The following is a 9700-nucleotide window of genomic DNA, read 5'->3' as shown; positions in this document are numbered from 1 at the left end:
TTTACATCACTCCAGTCTATGGCGTCACTGGTGCTCTGAATTTGAAATAGTTTGAAAATAGATGTCAATTTGCGAATGCAAAATGGCATCTCATTGTCATTATACAACATCTTATGGACAAGCATAAATAATTTATTCCGCATTCGAACTTCGAACCCTGTTTTGCAATGAAGGATGATAGGTAATTTAATATTTCATACCAGTCATCTTTTAAATATGCATAGACACATTCCAAATTTAAATAGCCCGCGCTAATGACCAGTCTCCCGTCAAAATAATTGCGACGTCCAGCTACGAATGCATAGTAAAGTTCGTGACATTGCAAAGTGCAGGCAATATTGGTAGAAGGGGCTTCGAATGCAATTATGAAGCAGTGTGTTGTACCGCCGCGCCCGAGGGACAATTGCGACGATCCTTGTATGTTCTATACCTTCCCATATGCAACCTGCATGTAATAAAATGTTATGGAACACGTCACGTCATGCGTTCCAGCTTTATACGGTTAGTTTTAAATTTTCAATATTGGAACATGCATGTTTAGAAAGAAGACGCAAAGAGGTTTGTAAATACACTACTATTTGTTTTTACTTCTAAGATTATAATCACACATTTCTCTGTATTAATGAAATTTGGAATATTAAAATAAAACTATATTAGAAAAAAATAGTTTTACTACTACTACGAAGCAAAAAAATAAAGACGCAATCTTTCATAACTTAGAAATCCGCCGACGAAGCGCTATAAAAATGAATCAAAACTCTTTCTCACAAGTCAACAACCCTGTCCCCCTAGGAACTGAACCCTAAACCTCTATTTCCGCAGCCTCTTAGCCGGCAGACGGTAACTAGACAGATATTTCCCATGGGACTCATAAACACAATAGCCATGTTAGTACGCACTCCACATGTTAGGATTGCAGTCGAGTCATAACCGACGACCGTAGACAATATAGAGTGCGCATAACTAACGTCTATAAAAAAAGTACGCACCCATAGATGACTGTGGACGTCTTTAATTGATGACATCTAACAAATGACGCAATTATTGTTACAATATATGATGTAATCAGTAATAAAGATACCGGTATCACAGTAGTAAATAACAATATATGTTCTTATTTCTTCATAAGACTTAACATTTTGTCTTTAGATTCAAAAATAAAATGAGTTCTCCCGTATTTATTAAAAAAAACCTGTCTAGGTACCAAGTTCTTCTTCAGTTAGTTCACATTTTAAATGAAATTTATTTTAAGAGCTTAACTCAAAATGAAGTTCGTCCGACAAACCTTTGAGGCTTTGAGCGATGGAGTAAAGAAAAAGTATATTAAAAGCAAAATTGTGTCGCTCGAGTTAATAGGGCGGAATGGTTACACTTACTCCTGGAAAATATTAGACGTGTCACATGACCACCTCTGTTTAGAAAGGTGAGGAAATTGGACCAAAAAAAAATTAGTAATAGGTACCTATGTCATACACGTCTTTTTGCCTGTCACTATCTGCTGGATGTCCAAAACTAAATCGTATGCAGGAAAGAAGTTTCTAGGAATAGGTTGATTAGTTTAACAGAAAGACAGTACGATGTATTTCAAATAGCTAAACACATAAATTAAAATCAGTCAAACATAAAATCATTAGTGTACAAATATACGTGCTACCGACTGATTTAAGCTACAATAAGCACTATAATACTGCAAAATCCGAAAAACCGCAAAGTTGTATAGCAAAATGTCGCTTGAAAATATAATGCGTCATGCCGAAGCGAATAAAGCGATATGAGACGGCTTATATGGCGAATAGGGGAATATTTGTCCCACTAGCCAGGGGCCTACCACCGCTTCTTAAAGCAAGACTTTTGTGATTATGGAAGAGAGATACCCTATGTGCAATGCAGCACATTGTCTCATTTCAACAAATCCAATAGAACTTAGGACGTTTTTAAAACAATAGTAGCAGTTATGAAAGAGATGCCGCTCTACGAAGTTTAGCCATTTGTCACGCTTCCACAAAAATACTAATATCGCCTAAACGATCGTGGTAGACCTCCTGTACCATATGCCCATTATTGGCTGAAAACATTGAATTAAAGACCTCTTTACTGACATACAGAACACTTACGTGTTATTTCGACGAAGGAGGTTTTAAATAAATGTCTTAATAAAAATATATTTGAATCACGTCGTTGATCAGAAACGCGTGAAGCTTAGAATCTACTTTTTGGAATTGGTTTCAAACTTTACGGATGGTTCATATGCCGCATAAAGTTGGTTATTTTAGAACATAGGTAGATAAGTGGATGCTTAGATCAATCAACCTTCTATCAATAAATTGATATATTTATAAACACTTATTTTTCTTCTCTTTTAAAAATAGACAGTTATAAGGATAACAAATTGGTATATAAGGATTTTTAGTGCATTTGATTAGTAATTTAAAAATATTAGACACGTAGGTATTGTTGCCTTCATTTGAACATCAAAAATTGTCAAGATAAAGTACTTTAAAGTTTCAGAATACTTATCACGCATAATTTGATGCATCGAAAAAAAAGAATTCCGCCATCCCAATTGGACTACATATTCTTCTCATACGGAGAAAAAACGAAAATTGATCACCACGTATTACTTTTTACGACTTTAATTAAGCTTTCATCATAATGTTTTAGCTAAATACCTTAGAATAAATGGAATCAAGGGTTTTGTTGGCGTGCATCTTTACTCTTGAAACCTTGAGATGTTTTAACAGTTAGACAGACTTTGTTTTGAGTCCGGCGTGATCAAGTTAGGTAGGTATACCAATTATTACGAATAATATAAATAAAAATAGCAAATTGTCTGGACGTCTAATCTGATTAGAAATACAAGTTTGAACTTAGGGACCTTCTAAAATATAAAATGTTATAAATAATAAACGTTTTTACATGTGTATTTTGGTACCTGAGGAGATTAATACTTTACTTTTTTCGTTAGTTCTTTTTTTTAAGTTTCAAAACACGAAAAGATGCTAAGTTTCGTAAATTTATCAATCAGGATGATTCTAAAAAAATTACTACGTAGGTAGTAATCATAGTTTTCATTGTAGTTCTACGACTACTACAGTACTACAGCAGTGCTACGAGAAAATACCACAGTCTACTAAATAATAGCTCGTTTCACGCAGTATCTTCACAGTTCACAGAGGCCGTTGACTACAATATCATCCATCCCTTTCTAACAAGCATCTATACTCTTCCGTAAATCGAAATCAAAGCTCGTCGGGATTGGAGCGCGATGAAGTTCGAGCGGTTGCTGCAAGAGAGTGAAGTGAAATGCGAATCGACGTGCGTTCGGAAGATGGCAGGCTATCTATTTCATTAACCATTTCCAACACATAGAAACGTTGAATCTTAAAGAAAATATACTCATTTCCAAGTAATTGATCTTAAATCATACATTTAAACGTAAAAAAGAGCTTAGGAACTACAAACATACTCAAAAAAATGGCAGTAATCAAATATTTTTAACCTACAAATCGTTCCAAATCGTTGACATTTCACAAACGTTTTGAACAAGCCGGCCGAAATTTTTACGCTCTCGTATGTGCGGAACGTACCTGCATATGGCGGACGCTCAGTTTGTGTTTATGTCAATAAGAAACTGATTTTTAACATTTGCGCGGGTGTGGATTAAACAATATATTAATAATAATGTGCTAGTGGAACCTGTGTATTGTGTGTTTTTTTCGTGATAATGGTTTTCGTGGTTGGACACTTGGATAACTCGATATCTTCGTTGTACTTATAAGGGTATGTATTTATTTTATGTTTCTTTCTATATTTGAGGATTTATTGAGATTTACGAGGTTTCGTGAATATGGTTTAACCGGGAATATTGAGAGTTTTTATGATTTCATATAAATTGTTTATGCCTTAGATATTTGCATTTGATGTGTCTATTTCAATTGATTCGTCTCTCATAGGTTATCGCCAGATGATAACTTTTGGCGAATTATTACGAAGCTCCCTGCAAGTTTGATGCAATAAAATTGCATATAAACATTGCGATACGGTAGGAAGCTATTATAGTTCAGATAACGCCTGGAAATGTAATTTTAGAGAGGTATTTGGTTTATTTCATAAGTATACCTAACTAAAACGAAAATTAGTGAATAACTTGCCCTGCAACTGCATTCGATGTCCATTTTCTTACTACTTTAGTTACAAAACTATTGTAGTTTTTCAATGTTGTAGTAACATTTCTTAACTGAATTACTAGTAAATTTGTGCATAATTTATCCAGATTTCACAAAAAAACTTGATGTCACAAAAATTAAAACAAAATTGACTAAACATTTACTGATTCCAATCACCAAGCCTTGTTTAAAAAATGTGGTAGCCACAAAAAATAAACATACAGAAGAGTTTTATTTATGAAATGGTATGTCAGTATGCATGGTGGGCACATTGTGTTTATAATTTGGGCACACATGTTTTGATATCTCTATCCCATGATTCATAAGACATCTGTCCCACTGATTTATGTTCTGATATTGATATTCACACATTCCTTATTAACATGTTGATGACTACTCAATTCAAATATGGAATTCTTTTTTTCTCTTTAAGTTTTTATTTTTTTCCTGGCTTGGTGATAGCGGTTTTGATGATAGTGCCAGTATCTAATGTAAACATGCCTATATGTCTGGTCAATATGTTTATAAACAAACACTAATGCTAAATGTTGTGTTGATAAAAATTTAGCTCAATTAAGTGGTTAATGATAGTGATATAATTTAACCAAGATTTGTTCAAGATTTCATTGCATAAGCAACAAAAAAAAATGATATTATCTGCAGATATCTGTTACTCTAAATTAAGTAAGTAGATTCATAAGTTGCCGTAAAATTATACAAGTAAATTGAAAACAAAACTTTTGGATCATATTTCTGTTCAGGAAGCAAATAAGAGGATAAAAATAGGAAACTAAAAAACTGCAAGATATAGTTTCATAGAGTATTTAAAACTTTCCTCATTCTGAACTAAATTTTTAATCACAAAATGTAATAAATTCATATCAAAGCCAATTAAGTTGTTAATTACAACTACACAATAAACTGATAATAATAAGCTTTTAATTTGGAATTACCTATTATCCTTATATCCAATGAACCAACTATATGAAATAAATAATTAATGAAACAAAGGTGATAAGTTTATTAGCTACTATAAATGTTCATTGATTGTGGGTTAAACTTACAACTAATTTTGTTTGTACATAAACTGCTACAATTATTTGAAGTAGTATCAATAAAAACCGAAAGAAGGCGTAGAGAAGCAAGGCACATGCATAAAAAAAAAACGTTATTTATACAGTCTCTTCCTTCTCCAAGGAAAAACAAATGCAATCAACCCTCACAAGCTAAAATCCCTATTTAAAAATATCACACTTACATTGTTAATAGAAGCCTCACCAAATTCAGACTTATTATAATAAAAATATAGGATGATTATTAGCCAATAATGTCCCACTATTCAAAGGTAACCGTCAAGAAAAATTCATCCCATAGCATCAGTAACAATTGTTGACCTTGTCAGGCAAAAGCCATTGCTTAAGACTGCCTCACTGACATTTAATTTGTATAAAAATGTAATGTAAACATTCATGATATGAGTACACAATGTTACCCTTATGTGTATCCTAATTGTAAAGTAATAGGAGTACCTACTATCAAAATGTATCATTATTCATGCATACATGATTAATAGTTATCAATTTTGTCTAGACGTATATAAATACTTGCCTAGGCTGTGATTTGAACTAGTTGTTGTATTAAACAGATATTTAGAATAACCATCTTTGCCCCTATTGAATTATGTCGTATATATATTATTGGATTCGTAAAGTGGTACTTATGTTTATATCTAATCTGACTGTATGCTCATAAAACATAGAAACAATTAACTTATTATTTTAAAATGGTTATCGCCATATTCGATCTATTACGATCATTTGTAACCATCGAAATGAAATGAAAACAACTTTTGCAAGATTTTCATCTGTATGTGTGCTTTTTCTCATTAAAGTATTGTATTGTGTGAGTGCGACCATAGTTATTTTTTATTTTGTGACTGATTCGGACTATCCTAGATGAAGGAGATGCGAGGTAAAATAAGAAGTGTCCGAAAACGCAATTTTTTAACTAAATTACTCTCGTAAACGTGCAGTAGGTATAGATTTTACAGAACTTCTTATACTAAGAAAGTCTTATCTGTCTAGAAAGCCCTTTAAAACCTTCGCTAAAAATGTACTCCATCCTTTTATTATAGACATAAAAAGTCCGCGGCAAGTCTCGTCGATCTAGTCTCATATAATAACCTTGTCGCCTTGGGTTGGCCAGTGTAATTCCCGCCTAATCCCCTTACCCTCGCTGAAACCAGAGCGGGGCAACAAGCCTAAATAATCACGGCCAGATCAGAATCTAGCGCGGCTCATAGCTACGTCTGAAGTCCACGCTATATCGCCTTAATCTGCGTCATGCTTAGCATAGAATATTTTGATCCTTGTTAAAAGCACTTAGTTCTGCGACAAGAGAGTGTTCTGAATTTTATCTATACTCTTTTCTACAGAATTTATACCTTATGTTTACTATTCTTCTCGTCTTAAAAACCAGGATTTAAAAGAGTAAAACAGGGGGTTTCTTACGGGTGCCACGCGTTAAACATATTTGATAAACAAATCTATTTCGTTGTTGACTTTTCATGCTGTTTTGTTGACTTAAAGACCGCAATTAATGTAACAGTATTGTTTATTATGTTTGTATGTTTAATACATATTTCTATTATCATCACAAGCCCCATGGGGTAGACAGGAATGAAACGCACACGTGCATACTTTATTAAACGAAATTATGATCCGTGTAAGCAAATGGCACCAATAGCAATAATGTCAAAAATACTAAATCAGTTTCAGGATTTTTAGTACGAAACCCAAGTATCCAATTAATATTTAATTATGTTGATATTATAACATGATTTATTTGACTGTAGTCGACACTTAACCCTTGCCGTTATTTTTACTTCTTACGACCGGATAGAGATTTATCTTATCGCCGTAGTAATCCAATCAGTTGGTGTCGTTGCCCTCATCTCGTGGTATCGTGTTTGCACAAAGCGTACTATGCGATATGGTGATATGTCTCACGTTATGTTTAACCTTGGGTTTAGTTACGTTTGTTGTATTTTTATTGAAGCAATCTGAAGCAAAGATTTTTGTGATAAACTGTTTGAATATAGCCGTTTTTAATAGTTCGTTTCTTGTGAAATATGATTTTCCTTTTATATGGTTGTAGAACTCCTAATGTTTTTTCTTGCTTAGGTGATTGTAATGCAACCTTATACTTTTTCATGAATATTTAATTTCGGTAGGAAAATACCCTTAGTGTAATTTGATACCGATGACATTAAACATATTTAGTAGCTAACCTATAACGTGCGTTGAATGGTCAACACATTAGCTAGTTGCTTTAGCTTAATACCAATACATTGATATAATCTTGCCTTGGCAAGGCTATATGTTAAACGATATATTATCTTGATCGCGATCGGCAATCAAAATCTATGATCGCGTACGAATAAAATATTCCGTACACTCTCAATTGGTATCGCTTAGAGAAAGACTTGATAGAAGGCCGACTGTAAATTTTGCCTGGATTTGATATTTGATAGGACTTTTGACAGGAAAATTAAAAACGAATCTGTGTACAGAATAGAAACGTTAATTAAAAGCATGGAACACAGAGATTATAAACCGGCTTTGCGATTCGTAAATCTCAATTCCGTATTCACATTTCTGTCGCAAAACGTTAGGAACTCGACGAATGGACGGATTCCCATATATTTGTTTCAAATTCTTTCATAAAATGTTACTCAAAGTTTAACGTTCATGATTGAGGCCCGGGCCTATTCTAGGTATTTTTCGTAAATTGAATTTTATTTAGAAATATTTTTAAAACATTATATTCTAAGAATAAGTAGAGTAAACACTGAAATATATCAGTCGTTCATTTATTTAATATGAGTTTGTTTATAAAGACAGTCAGTATGATTGTTTACTATTTTAAGCACTTAAACAGATTGTGATTCGTGAATCAATTCTTTTCTAATAGAAATATTGAAAGAGCTTTAGAAGTCAATATTTTTTCATTTTTAGGATGATTAAAATTAAAAAAATCTTAGTTAATATCTAACAAGACAGGACAATGAATGAAGTTACATGAACATCAGAATTATGCGAACATTTCTAAGTTACAGAAAATTACTCAGCTTTCTGATTTGTATAAGTTACACGTTGTTACTACTTCGGGGCATACAAGCGCGACAATTTAATGATCTCTCGACACTTGGAATTTGCATATTTATTATTATTAATGTACGTTTACGTGTTGTTGTAAACGTTCTACGTGAGCGTACGTAATGAAAATCGTAGACGTGTTTCTATGCTCAAGTAAGTTCATAACCTTTCGCCTCACACAAAGTAGTCTAGACTATGAAAGTCGTAGTGGTTTTCATCAAATTTTCTATAGGTATCAAAGCTGTAATCCAACGTCAAAACTGACAGTCACTTTGCCATTTTGGCGCTGGACTGGCTGCTTTAGAAAATAGAAAATTAAAAAATAGCACTATTTTTTAGTTCTTTTTTTTGTCAAAACGACTCCTTCACTAAATAATTTAATCCTTGTGTCGTCGGTGCTAAAGTATTAATAATTTATTTGCTCAAGATAAAAGAAATTAGTGGGACTCATGGTAATGTCTTTTTATTATAGAAATAACGCATAGCATACCTATTTAATTCAATGGGATAGTTCTATTATTACCACTGCTCTATAACACCCACTTTATAAACCATTAGTTGTGTGTGATAATTGTCATTTTTCCTATATAATAACAAACACATCTCTATTTATTACACAACCAACAATAATTACTTCTATTGTTTAAAATAAATGACACTCCAGTGTTTGATGATCTGTTACGTAAGACCCCTACTAATATTATAAACGCGAAAGATTGTATTATATTGATGTATGGATGTATGGACGTTAGTTCCCTTATTACGCAAAAACACTGAACGAATATAGGCGAAACTTGGTATACAGATAGTTATAATTTATCCCGTTCTTATGTTCCCGTGGGATCTTTTTCGATTTGTAGCAGGCGAGCCCGCGGGCAACAGCTAGTAGTATCATAAACTAGGTCAAAAGAGAAGTAATAATTTAATTCATTGCTACCCCTATTTCATTTGAAGCTAACATAGCGTAAATTCTAAAGCTGTGAGAAAATGCTGTCAATATACCCAATTGTTCCTGAAAAACGCTAGAGTACGGTTAAATGCACTCTGTCCCGTTAATGGCCGTTTTCTGCTTCAAACGAATCAACAAAAATGTGGATAACGACCATCAATCTTGAAGGATTTATATTGGCGATAGTGTGTCGCCATGAATGATAACTCGTATTCGTAACTATCCATTCCATTCAACTTCAGCATGAACTATTCTTGCATAAAGCTTCACAAGCAAAGCTAGCCCACTGTGGAAAACGTTTTGAGTGTAATACCATCCTTATTTCAAATGGTTTAGATTCAATTTTGCATTTGACCTCTGCGGTCAGTAGAAGCCGCTAGTTACCTATAACACCGTACAACCCCATAACTCTTAACCTTGAGTTAAGT

At 33.2% G+C, this 9700-nt stretch overlaps 1 protein-coding gene across 3 annotated transcripts in view; it reads left to right on the top strand.

Annotated features, from left to right (window-relative positions):
• The first annotated feature begins 3095 nt into the window (after window positions 1–3095).
• Window positions 3096–9700, top strand: part of LOC113497499 (tyrosine-protein phosphatase Lar) — a 369958-nt gene continuing 363353 nt past the window's right edge. For all 3 annotated transcript variants that reach the window (XM_026877088.1, XM_026877081.1, XM_026877072.1), the window contains exon 1: window positions 3096–3780. The gene's annotated coding sequence lies outside the window, so the exon portion shown is untranslated. The remainder of the gene's footprint in view (window positions 3781–9700) is intronic.

The sequence above is a fragment of the Trichoplusia ni genome, chromosome 1 (genome assembly GCF_003590095.1).
Source record: "Trichoplusia ni isolate ovarian cell line Hi5 chromosome 1, tn1, whole genome shotgun sequence".
Taxonomy (NCBI): Eukaryota; Metazoa; Arthropoda; class Insecta; order Lepidoptera; family Noctuidae; genus Trichoplusia; species Trichoplusia ni.
This window is presented reverse-complemented; position numbering and strand designations above follow the sequence as displayed.